Below are 12142 nucleotides of genomic sequence, written 5' to 3'. Positions count from 1 at the left end.
ATGCTCAGCCCTGGGTTAATGTACTCAACAGTGCCACTACCTGACACAACAGCAGCAGTGATGGGGGCAGGGGAGAAAAGGCAGAGAAGGTGAGACTCAGGTTAGTGGTATTTATCCCACTACAATCTCTCCCCCCCGCCCCCCATCCTTTTCACAGCGCAGCCCCTGCGGGCTCATGAGCTATGCGGGAGATTTTTGGGGTCCAGTGACTGCTGTTCAGAACTGAGGTGAGGAATCCCTCTCTGGGGCTGAGGCAGACAAGCAAGGGCTCCCAACGCCTATTTTAAGTATTAAAGCCCCACCACCACCTTTCAGTATGAAGCAGTGACAGTGCCCAAAACACGGCACAAATTCAGCTCCGGGCCAGTGGAGTTGTTCAAAATCCAAGTCCTTGGGCTTTTGCTTTCCCACCCTTGCTCTGCCAGCGGTCTGGATGACGCTGCCGTTTGGGTTGCCAGTTTGGCAAACCTTTACTCGCAGGAGTAAATTGTTGGCTTGCCTGAGTAATCACGCAGGTGATGAGGAGGAACCCCCAGAAAAGGGAAGGTTTGTGGGATGGAGCTGTGGAAGTGTACTTACAGGTGAAGGTAACACTGGGGGGAAGTAGGGAGCACCTCCCTGGGTACCTCTGCATGTTTGATCCCTTGCAGAGATGGTGCCACAGGGATCCCTGTCTGAGAGTGTTGCAGGAGGCTCAAAGTACACAGAGTTTCCCCCTTTTGCTCTTGGACAAACGCTATCCACAGGCCATCATCCGAGTGACCTGAATTCAAGGTTCAACTGATGCAAGGACTACCTGGGTTGGCCCCCCACCAGCCATGGAGGCTTACTCATATGCCACGATCCCTTAAATGTGCAGCAACAGTTCTACAACACAGGTCCCAATCTAACACCGGCTGGGTAGGAGAGCTTTGTGTGGCCCATGAGATGCCAGCATAGCCCTCACCACCCCTCAGCAGACTCAGCTACATGGGTGAGTATGTGCCCTCAGCCCCACAGCGTTTCCCCGTGCTTCCTGGGAAAAGCTCCTAGATAAAAACACACCAAGCCATTGTTTCCCTTTGGATCTCTCCACATGACTGACCTCTGCCGTGATACCTGCAAATCCCAAACAGATGAGCTTGGGTAGAGGCGACAGGCTGTGCCCGTCCTTCTTCTCTCATGGTCCTTTCCTCCCGCTTCTCTCCACCAATAGGAGAAAACAAACAAACAAATCAATAAAATACACAAAAAAAGATGGCCAACAGATCAACCCCACCTCCATCCCAAACAAATACACAACTCAAAAACTTCTGAATCGGAAATGTCACACTGAAAATGTTGACATTTCTGATTGAAACCAAACAAGAATTGTCATTTTGAATCAGGGCTTTGACATGAAAGGGAGGCTTGTTTGTTTAAGTTAAATCACCCAACTGGAGCTACATTTTGTCATTTTGTATCCAAATGAAACAAAAAGAAATAGTTTCAACGTTTCTTGGCAGAGCTGCCAGTGACGTTTTCCTGTGAAGAATTTTGGTTTCGAAAAGTTTTGGCAGGTAAACTCGGTGTGTCGAAGAGCTCCATTGACCATCATCTTCCTCCTTGGAATAAGCCGACACATGGTTATGAAATAATTGCCTTGATTGGATTAACACAGAAAACCAAATTATGGACCAAAATACTCAAAAAAAAAAAAAAAGAAAAAAACACTTTTGATGTTCCTTTGTTAGAAAATAGTGTTTTGTTTATATTTAATAAGTTTGGGATAAAAAGTGTTTTGTGAGCCTTTGCTCTTTTTATCTTGTATTTCTTTTCTTCTGGAGAGTATACATATACAAATGTATTCAAGCAGCCCCACTTAAATAATTTCAAACTGAGAAGTTCAGTTCGGGAAACAATCGAGATAATGACTTATTTAATGCTCGCTTCGAAAACATGGTGGAGTCAAAAAAAAAAAAAAAAGGCTTCAGAATTACTAAAGGAAGTTTTTGATTGACCCAAAGTTATTTTTAGGCCTGTCTTATGTATAACTGGGGAAAAAAAAATCACACCTGGTTTCCTGTAGACCTCAAATTCTGAAAAGACCTGTCAGGATAAATTTCATAAGCAGAAAAAGACCCATTCCTTTGAGTGGTCACCTTGTAGGATGTGTGTGCATGAATCATTGTGGATTAGGGTTGACATCAAAGGTTTTCTCACCTATGGTTTTGTCTTCTAGATCTAGAACATTTTTCTTTCTTCAAAAAAATCTCCTCCCTCTGACTCTGCTGTGTGTCAGGGAGTTCGTACAATGTAAGTGGATAATCTGAAAAAGGAAATCTCCTTCTCTTTGTTCTTTTCACTTAAAAAATACTATGGCATTCATAAAGTTGGTTTGGTTCCTGCAACAGACCTGAGATGAGTTTCCTATTTGTGTCTAACAGTCTGTACATAACCTTGACTGTATGAGCCAGGCAGATGTTTTATAATGAAGGCCATGAGCCTGTTATTTCTATATAAATAGCATATCGAGTTAAATATGTATATAAGTCTTTCTAGGTTCAAGGTATGTATTAATGTCATGCAGAATTGTTGGGTGATTTGTAAGTTAATGTGAAAGAAAAAATGTATCTTGCAAGGCCCCCAGTAAAACACTGGTAACACTTTGTATGATTGAAAAATACAAACAGATCATTAAAAAGAACCATTTGCAGTTGTTTTAATTGCTTAAATCAGGCCAGTTTCCTTACGTGTTTTAGCTTCTGAGTTGTCTAGCACGCTTCTGAGCTTTACATAGAAGATATCTACCTGTCTGTCTGTCTGTCTATCTATCTACGTATCTATCTGTCATCTATCTATCAACTATCTATTTATCTACATACACTCACATAAACTCTTAGACATACAATAGTTAGCGATTCATTGCATCCCACTACAACATAAGCAATAAGCGATTATGTTCCAAGACAGTTGTAAACAAGGGGGAAATGTGAATGTATTTCAATCCCCCCATTTTTTGCTCAAGAATTGGAAATCCAACTGTTTGAACAATTGGCCCCAAAATAGAAATAACAGTGACTTTTAAAGCTGCCCTTTTATTTTGTAAATCCCTCAGACATGTGGTATCAAGTTGCAACATTGTTGTGTGAACAATGGCAGGCAAGAATCAAAATTCAGGGTCAAGGGATTGGGTACCAAGTGCAAAACTAATTTTAGAAGACATAAACCCCCTCTTTTGCTTGATTCTCCATGAGTTTATGTTATTTTTACCCCCAGCATCCCCAAACCATTTCTCTTGTACATTATTTTGATAACTGAGTACTGTTATCCCTATCTCAGCATCTTCCAGATATTGACAATGACTGTCCAAAAACAAAAGAAAAAGATTTTCTCTCCAATTTCTCAACCAGGACAATTAGAAGAAAACCTTGGTAGCTTAGCAACATTGTATTGCAGTGTGGGAGATGACCGCATGGGAGGCTCAGGTTCAAGTCCAGACTTTCTTATCTATCAGATCTTTCCGCAGCCTTCTTCCCCCTACGGAGCCAGTGACTAAACATTTCTCTGTAATCAGGCAGCATACAAAAGTTGTAGGACTCAATGATGCAGCGCTTGCTGACACACCAGCGGAAGACCAGGACCTGCCCTTTGCTCGGGCTGCTCAGACATGCGAGTCCTTTTGAAAACCTTTGAATGTTTGCCTCCTGTAGCTCTTTCAACATCCACCAGTTTGTTACTGCCTTTACAGTTGTGGTTATATTTCGCAGTCTTTCCTGAGCAAACAAGTAACTCTGACCTTGTAAGCGCACGAAATTCTTTCCCTCATAAATAACGCCAAAGAAACTAATTACTAATAAGCATCAAAACCTATCCTGGATTCTCATGTGCATAGTTGATCTCTGATGGTGTGGATTTCAATCACAGTTTTCATACTGATTACACTTTTGCATATATATGTATATATAGCCTTGAATATACGTACTTATATATATTTAAGGCTTTATAAACTAATATAGAAGCAGTAACATGGATAAGAAGCACAACACATTAGCAGAAATATAACATCAGTCAATGAAGCACAGGACCGGCAGGAGGTAATTTAAAGCTACATAATTTAGGATAGGGAGTGAATGGAAATACTGGATCTGCTTGAGAATTCCAGGTATAAAGAATTGTTTAATCCAGCTAGGAAAGTCATAAAAGGAATTGATAACTAAAAGTTGAATTCAGAGAAAAGATCGCATTGCAATGAAGACGTATGTGGTTCATAGTGATTAATCATTCCAGAAACTTAATAGGAGGATTGGTAAAAATCACCATCTTATGACATTTTCAGGTTGGAGACTGGATGACTTCCTAGAAGATATTGTTTTAGCCAAGCAAAAGTAATTGGGTTCAGGACAAGACATGAAGTGAGTTAAGAACTGTCTGACTGACAGATTTCTGAAAGTAATTGTCAATGCAGAATTATTGTCGAAGAGGAGTGTTACTAGAGTTTTCCCTTATGCTATTCATCAGTGATCTGGAAGTAAATATAAAACTACTCCTGATGACACCTGTAGATGACATTATGGTTGGTGAAATAGCAAAGAACGAGAGTCCAGGGCAGCCTGACGTAACAAATTGCACCACCTGGCTTGGGCAAACAAAATGCATTTTAATGCAATAAGATGCTAGTTGCAACAAGATACTTCCTGCAAACACAGACAAAAACCTGGACAAACACTGCAGTGCCGGCTTCGAGTTGGACCCTCAGATGGACCCATTTTGGACCCAAAACAAAAGTGCTGATGTGATCCTTGGCTCTGCAGCCAGGTGACTTGGGGTGTATGGCACTAGAAAGGTTGAACTTGAAAGGCTGTTTATGGGTCTGACAGCCACATTTTAAAACATATGGTGACAAAATTGGAGAGGGTACAGAAAAGAACCACAAAAAATGATTGAGGGCTGGAGAAAATGATTTGCAGGGCAACCGTTGAAGAATTATGTTTAGCTATCAGAAATAGATTTGGTTCCAGGGGGAAAATGCCTTGTAGGCGAGGAAATTACATGGTACCAAGGGACCCGATTTAGGTACCTAATTTCTTGAAGGAACAGGGCTGGGACCATTCCTCCCTTCAGCATTTCCTACATAACAGTTTAAGTGACCCCTACCCACTGTAAATCCAACTAATTTCTAACTCTGTCCACATATTGTAACTGAAAGACCTTACTTAAAGCTTTGGGGTCCACTTCGGGGCCAGGTGTTATACTGCCCTGGTGCAATTCTGGATTTGGCCTGGGATTCCTTTCTGGAAACAGAGTTTAACTGAATAAAATAACACTATTCTTTAGCCTATGCCAAGCTGAAGCACTGATGACCCTGACAGGCAGGAGACAGACTAGATGGCCTAGACGGTCCTTTCTGGCTTGGCAATCTTTGAAAAAGAATTTGCAGGAGAATCATGTAAATGTCTCTTGAACTTTGACTGACAGCAACTATACACAGTGCAGTTCTCATGAAAGGTGCCAGGTAGTACCAAGCAAAATCTTACTACTCATTCTTGAAAGTAGCCATCCAATGGCTGAAGAAACACTGCCATAAGGAGAAGACAAATCGTGACTTTTCCTAAGAAATTGTTGAATCACTGAAACTGGAGGCTTTTGCTTTGACTGGGTTTGGCTCGGAAAATTTCTCCAACCCAGGATGGACTTCTTGGCATAGAAAAGGACAGAGCCTCGCCTTTACGGTAAGATCCTACTCGTGATGTGTGATATCATCACTTCCATTTCCAACCTGTCCAAATCAGAGCGGATACCAAAATCATCTTTTAGATCAGTGCTCCAAGTATGACACAGTTGGCTGTTCTTGGATGGGTCTGCCATTGTACTTTATTGGGCTGCTCTGTTAGGCACAGATAACATTAATTGGATCAGAAATATTTGATTTCTCTTTTCCAAGTATGTTCTTAGTCCCATGGAGAGGGTAACAATTTTTATTTCTCATGAAAAAACACAGAATGGCCCTGGCTTTATTAAAATATGAAGTGTATTCCCCTGTCCCCCCAAAAAACCCACACCAGCAGCCTTCAGAGAGTAGGAAAATGTCTTCCTCCTTTGCTCTGTGTGATTTCATTGGGCCAGTCACACAATGGGAAACACAGACCATGAGATAACGTCAGCAGTCAGAGGGTGCATTTCACAGGTGAGCTGAGGTTGGCCTCAGAAATTATTTGGAGGAAAAAAATGAGCATGCTCACATGCTATGAGTAATGTGTAAAATCCTTCAGATAACAATGGATAATATCCATATTGATATCCATCCATGGATAATATCCATATGGAGAATATCCAGTTCTCAGTATCTATGCACTTTCTTTATCTAAAACATAAATCATCTTAGCTGTTCCTTTCCTCCCAGGGCTTTGCAAAACTTGACACATGGATGCTTTATATGCTTAAATTATTTATCATTGTTGTGGGACACCTGAAACTTTTGAAGATGGAAACATGAGGAATAAGGTGTATCGCATTTCAGCGTGAAGCTCTATCTGAATAATAGTTTGCAAACACACTTCAGGGTGTTTGGCATCATGTGCGTGAATGAACCTCTGCCAGCCCATGCACAGTGAGAACGAGACCCCACAAGGCCAGGGTGCAATATTCAGCAAGAACCACTGCTGGCGTTAAGCCTCTGTCATCTGTGTTGGGTGTCATTTATGGGACAGCACCTTTCCCAGCCAGGCAGCTGATGGCATCAGGTTGGTCAATGTGCTTGTGGGACACTCGAGCCTCTACCACGGTAAGCAGCAGCACACCCAGTAGAAAGCAGATTATATTTATCAGTGCCAGGTCTACAGCAGAGCCTCAGGATGCCTAATTCTGCCTTGTCTCCCTTTTCCCTGTTCATTATCATTCTTTGACACCCCCGTGGTGATAGCCAGCCTTGGCGTCAGGTGGTGCAGAGATCCCCCGAGTCACAGGGAGCAGCATCAGGCGTCAGCCCGAGCGACCCTCGCTCCCCAACCCGAGGGAAAACCAGGCAAGAAGCGCTACATCTGCAAAACTGACGGCTGATTGATTCCCCGTGCTCCGGGGAATGTGCAGCACAACTTTTTAATTCACACCTCGGTCATTTATCAATGTTTTCTTATCGCAGAGTTTCTCTATCAGCGAGTTAGATTTGGGAAAAAACTCAAAACTACGTGGGAGCCTGGGGCTGACGCACGGGGGTTTTGCTGCACGACTATAGTACTCCCTTGCCTCTTGCACCACAGCATCTTTTTCTGCCCTTTTCCCCACCAACCTCTTTAATTTTTTAAGTTTTTGGTGGTTTTGGTTGAATAGCCATGAAGCATTGCCCCCTGCCGGCAGGTCCCACACCTGGCTGCGAGCGCGGGGATGTCCGTGCGTCCGTCTGCAACGGCTCCTGCAGCACTGAGGCTGGGGAGAGGATTAAAAGCGTAAAGATTTGCAGCTCGGTATTTAGATTTTGGAAAAGAAAGGAGCAGAAAGTCAGAAAAAAGTCATCAGCACCAAAAGCATTGCTTGTGTCTGTAGAATTTAATACACAAATACATTTTTTTTTGTTTTTTCCCCTTTTTTTTTTTTTTGGTTGTGCTTTAAAATATTAACTGACGAAGCGTTTCTTGCTCCAGCTGCACAACATTGTGCTCATGCAGCAGTATGTGTGACTGAGAGAGACTCGTGCAGTCCCGTTGTTCATTAGGAGTGAAATGCAGAGTAACAGCATGGGTGGTAAAAAGTCACCGACAATAAAAAATTGTTTGAGAACGGGACGCAGCTACCTTAGGTGCTAATTTGGCCCTTGATTATAGCAGGATCTGAGCAGCTCATAGTCTCACAGAAAAACATTTACACTCACAATCTGCGGGACTTGAGGGGACTCCAGTGTTCCTATTTTACAGACAAGGAGGTGAGGCATAAAAAAATGGAAATTATTTACATTGGGTCGCAATGGGAACCTTGGGCAGGAGGGCTTGAATTCATGTTTCTCATGCCCTACGACTCTTCTCAGCCAGCTCACAGATGAGCTTTCCTCGCTCCGAAGTTTACACCAGTTCTGTCCAGCTTAAGCTGCGAGGCATTTAGGTAGCAGGATACATTTTTAACTTTTTTCACTTTGATGAAACTCTGCATCTCAAATAAATTATATAATATAGAGCAGAAAACTTCTAGTGAGAGCAAGCTAAAAATATAAGATTTTTTTTTTTTCTCTCCATCACAGCTCCTGTTCCCAAATTACACTTGCCTTGCTCAGAGTCTTAGAAAGCTGACACAGAACAAATTGTCCTATGTAAATTGCAAGTTTCCTTTCTGATTGACAGCAATCCACAAAGATGGACTAATTCCAGAGGAAGTCAAGCAAAGACTGTGTCATAACTATTAACCCAATTTTAAAGATGTTCCAAATTGCTACTGAGTTGCCAGCACGTCCTTCATATAACGGCGCACGCAAATGCAAAGTACGGGAGCTAGACAGAGTACACGTGAGCCGGGTGTAGTGGGCTACAGGTTATATATGTGCCGTTTTTCTCCCCGGGCTACTGCAGCCAGTGTTGGGGAGGGACAACCACGTACTCCTCGCTCCCTCCTGGAGACTTTGATCTTGAAGACGTGCAACGGGCAGTCAAGCATATGACCAGTTACATTCTTTCTGTGTGTTTTGGCTGCTGTTGTCCTTAAACCAAAACAAGTCATTAAGGGAGCAAGGACAATTATTTTTTTAAGATTCGTGTGAGGGAAAGGGAGAGGGAATATGGGCTGCTGTAAAATTGGTATTGTCACAAGGCTGATTTGATTGTGCCACTCCTTACCGCAGAGCCGTGACTGAGTTTATCAAGGTCTCCCTCTGCAAGTGATAATAAACCTAATAGCTGCCCACAGCTTAATATTTTTTCTTGCACTACATATGTTCACTTTTGGTCCTTAGATTATTTTTTTCTCCAGTCTCCATCTGTTCTTTTGCCTTTGAGGTACTTTAGTTACCATGGAAATGACAACATCATCTGGATGGGTGGAGCTTTGTGCAGTGTAAAGTTGGTTTCCTATATAAAGTGGTTTGCAAGGTATGGGGATGGCTGACAAAACCACAGCATTTTATGTGATAGCTTTTCATGTTTTAGGTGTGCAATAGAGAGATACCTATGTGTGCTCGTGAGTGCACAAGGCACGATGTGCCTGTTCCAGGAGGGGGCACGTGTTTCATTTTTGCTCTGCCAGATGAAATCTTTCACTTGAGTCTTTCATGCCTGATTTCTTAAAATCTCTAGTTGCAAGTTGGCTTTTATTTGTGAAGGCCCTGTTGTAAGACGCTTTCTGAGTCCTGTGATTGTCAGATGGGTCAGGCAAGGTGGAGAGCTCGTTCCCTGGAGATGTGCATCTTTTGTCATCATTGCCATGAAGAAGAATAGGAGGAGTTAATTTAGTGGAAGTTTGTCACGTGAGCTTTGTTGTTTGGTTATGTGTGTGGCATTGCCTCCTTGGTCTCCAGGAGGTGTGTTGTGCCTTCAACAAGTCCACACGACAAATGATCCATGATCAATATAATCCAGAGATCACTCAAAACAATTGTACATGGACATGACACTTTTCATCTCAACAAACCTGGCAAATCCAGGGCAGAGCCCTTGTTTATACCAAATCAGACCATATTTCAGTGGTGACCCCATGGACTTTAGCACAGTCCCAGAAGCTATTATCCACTATTAGCCCCTGTAGCACCTGGCAATATTGATTATACAGCCTCGTGGAGATGAAGGTATTTTAGATGAATAACGATTTTTGGCAAAGGATATTAAGAGAAGAGCCAGATACGTCAAAAAGATGAGAACTTGGCCCATGAAACTTAATATTAAGGCCTGTACGATCTCCAAAATGCTTTTAGGCTAGTTCATATATTCAGTGGATATCTTTTAAAGAACCTGAAGTGCTCTCTGCTTGTCTAATCAGGTATGTGGATGGAGCCAGGGGATACGTCACAGAAAAGGTTTTAATGCAGTTCCCACTGAGACCAAGGGAACAGGAAAGTGCTAATTCATCAGAGCATATGCAAACACGGGTTCCTGATGGAGAGTCTCTCAAAACAGGCACATCTGGCTGGCCGGGATGGCATTCAGTCCTTAGAAAGTTTGGTGGGGAGAGAGTGAGGATCCCACAAAACAACGGGGAGTCCCATGCAAAGTCCATGGGGATGACTTTGGTCAGTGCTTAGAGTCTGCTGAAGAGAGGAGTCTAAGGTTAAATCCTTGGATCTTCTATCCTAAGCTTACTTTGTCACGTGGCTAGAGTGACAGTATTTTTTTATTTCTATTATGGTTATTTTTAGGTGCTCTAACTCCAGCTGCAGCCATTTCTTACCACAACAATCCTTTCAAGAAACAACCTTCCCAGCAACACTGGGAATCTTTCCTGTGGAAAAACAGAAAAACAACAAAAAACCCTAACAAACTCAGCAGCCAGCAGTAGAAATCCTTCTCAAAGGCACATTCCAGCAATAAACTAACTCGTGATTCTCAGAAAGCTCAGAAACTGGTGGTGGTCCTGCGTTTTTTGCAGCAATTCAGGAAAATCCGTCTCTTCCAACATGGACAGCAAACTGCAGGGCTAGGGACCCCTCAGCAAGTCTCCCTTGATTTCTTTTTTGTGCCTTGGCTGTGGATAGCTGGGGCATTCATGTGTCAGGCACCACCCTGGCTAAAACACGAGCAATTGCACTGGTGAACTCCGGAGCGAAGAGCATGACCTGTTATAATCGGTGCCAAGAGCTTTTAGCCGGGCGGTGACAGGCTTGCACTCGGCGTGAAGGGAGCACAGAAGGAGTGCTCATCAGACAGACTCATCAGGAGAAAACGAAGGCCCAGGGGAAAAAAAGGCTGGTTTCAGCCTTCTTAGAGATGGGGATGTCTGAAGCGACATCTCCACAAAGACTGCCGGCAGCCGGGGCCACTTCCAGCATTGCGGTGTCACGCTCTCAGCGCGACAAACCGCTTAATAAGCTGGCAGCTGCTCCCAGCATCAGTTCATCTCTGAAGCAGTTTCCATCCAAGCCCCGTGTGGAGTGTATTGGAGTCATAGAAAAATAGGGCTCAGAGGGACCGGGAGAGGTCATCACCATCACCTCCGCCACCCGCTGACACAGCCTATACAGCAAGTGCCAGATCTGAGAGGACAGCTTTGAAACCTCTTGGGCAGACACAGGCAGGAGTAAAAAGCCAAACAAAAAAGCCCTTTCCTGCTATAATACGGCCAGCTAAGAGCAAGTAGGGATTTGGTGGTAGACGGCCTCCAAGCATCTCAGTGGTGCATTTCAATCCTTTTTGCTGCTCGGTTTTCTTTCCACTCAAACTTAAAGCTGAATTTGCTGGGGCTGATTCAGATGTCCTCAATCATTTTTCCTAGGGGTCAGTTTTCCCAAAGTCTCTTTAGCAGGTCACAGAATCTGCTGTCAGGTCCTTTGTCAGGATGGTTGGCCACCAGATGTAACCTTCATCTGTGGCAATGCTCCTCACAAGAATATGGGATCTTCCAAGGGAAGGGAGGAGATATTCCTCAGCCAGGACCTCAGCAATCTCCAGCAAAATGTACACAAGATCCAGATCCAAAGAAATATCAGGTATGAGGAGACATGGACTAGTCCTAGATGTATAAATGTGTTTTTCTTACATTAAACATAGGGTTGTTAGAACCTAAATTCCAGTTGTCTCCTTCCTTTGAGCTGATTCACAGTGGGAATCCAGCCTAACTGAAGTTAATTCAAGCGCAGAGCCCACAACTGAGGTCCTTTGTTCTGATCTGCTGTCCAGTTGAAGCCGCAGTGGGCTAAGCAGATCCTTTATTTCATAGTAGGTCTTCCCCTCATGCTTTATAAGAGACATTTTGCAGCTCAGATGTAGCAAGAAGAAAAGTAGGACTTGATTTTTTTTTTCTGACTTAGACCTCTATAGGGATATGCACTGTAAAAAGTTAAAAACTTGGGAGTTTGTCTTTAATGTATCTGGTTTTAATGAACTATTTGTGTTCTACATTTGGATTACAGTTTTGTGAGCAATCAACTTTGTGATCTGCTAACCAAACCTCTCAAAATAACATGAAAGTTTTTCTTTGAGGTTGTTCAGCTATTAATTGTTTTCTTGCTCTTTTTCCCACTGAAATGGTAAACTGGGGGGGGGGGGAATTAGGG

The sequence above is a fragment of the Aptenodytes forsteri genome, unplaced genomic scaffold (genome assembly GCF_000699145.1).
Source record: "Aptenodytes forsteri isolate BGI_AS27 unplaced genomic scaffold, ASM69914v1 Scaffold36, whole genome shotgun sequence".
NCBI classification, from domain to species: domain Eukaryota; kingdom Metazoa; phylum Chordata; class Aves; order Sphenisciformes; family Spheniscidae; genus Aptenodytes; species Aptenodytes forsteri.
This window is presented reverse-complemented; position numbering follows the sequence as displayed.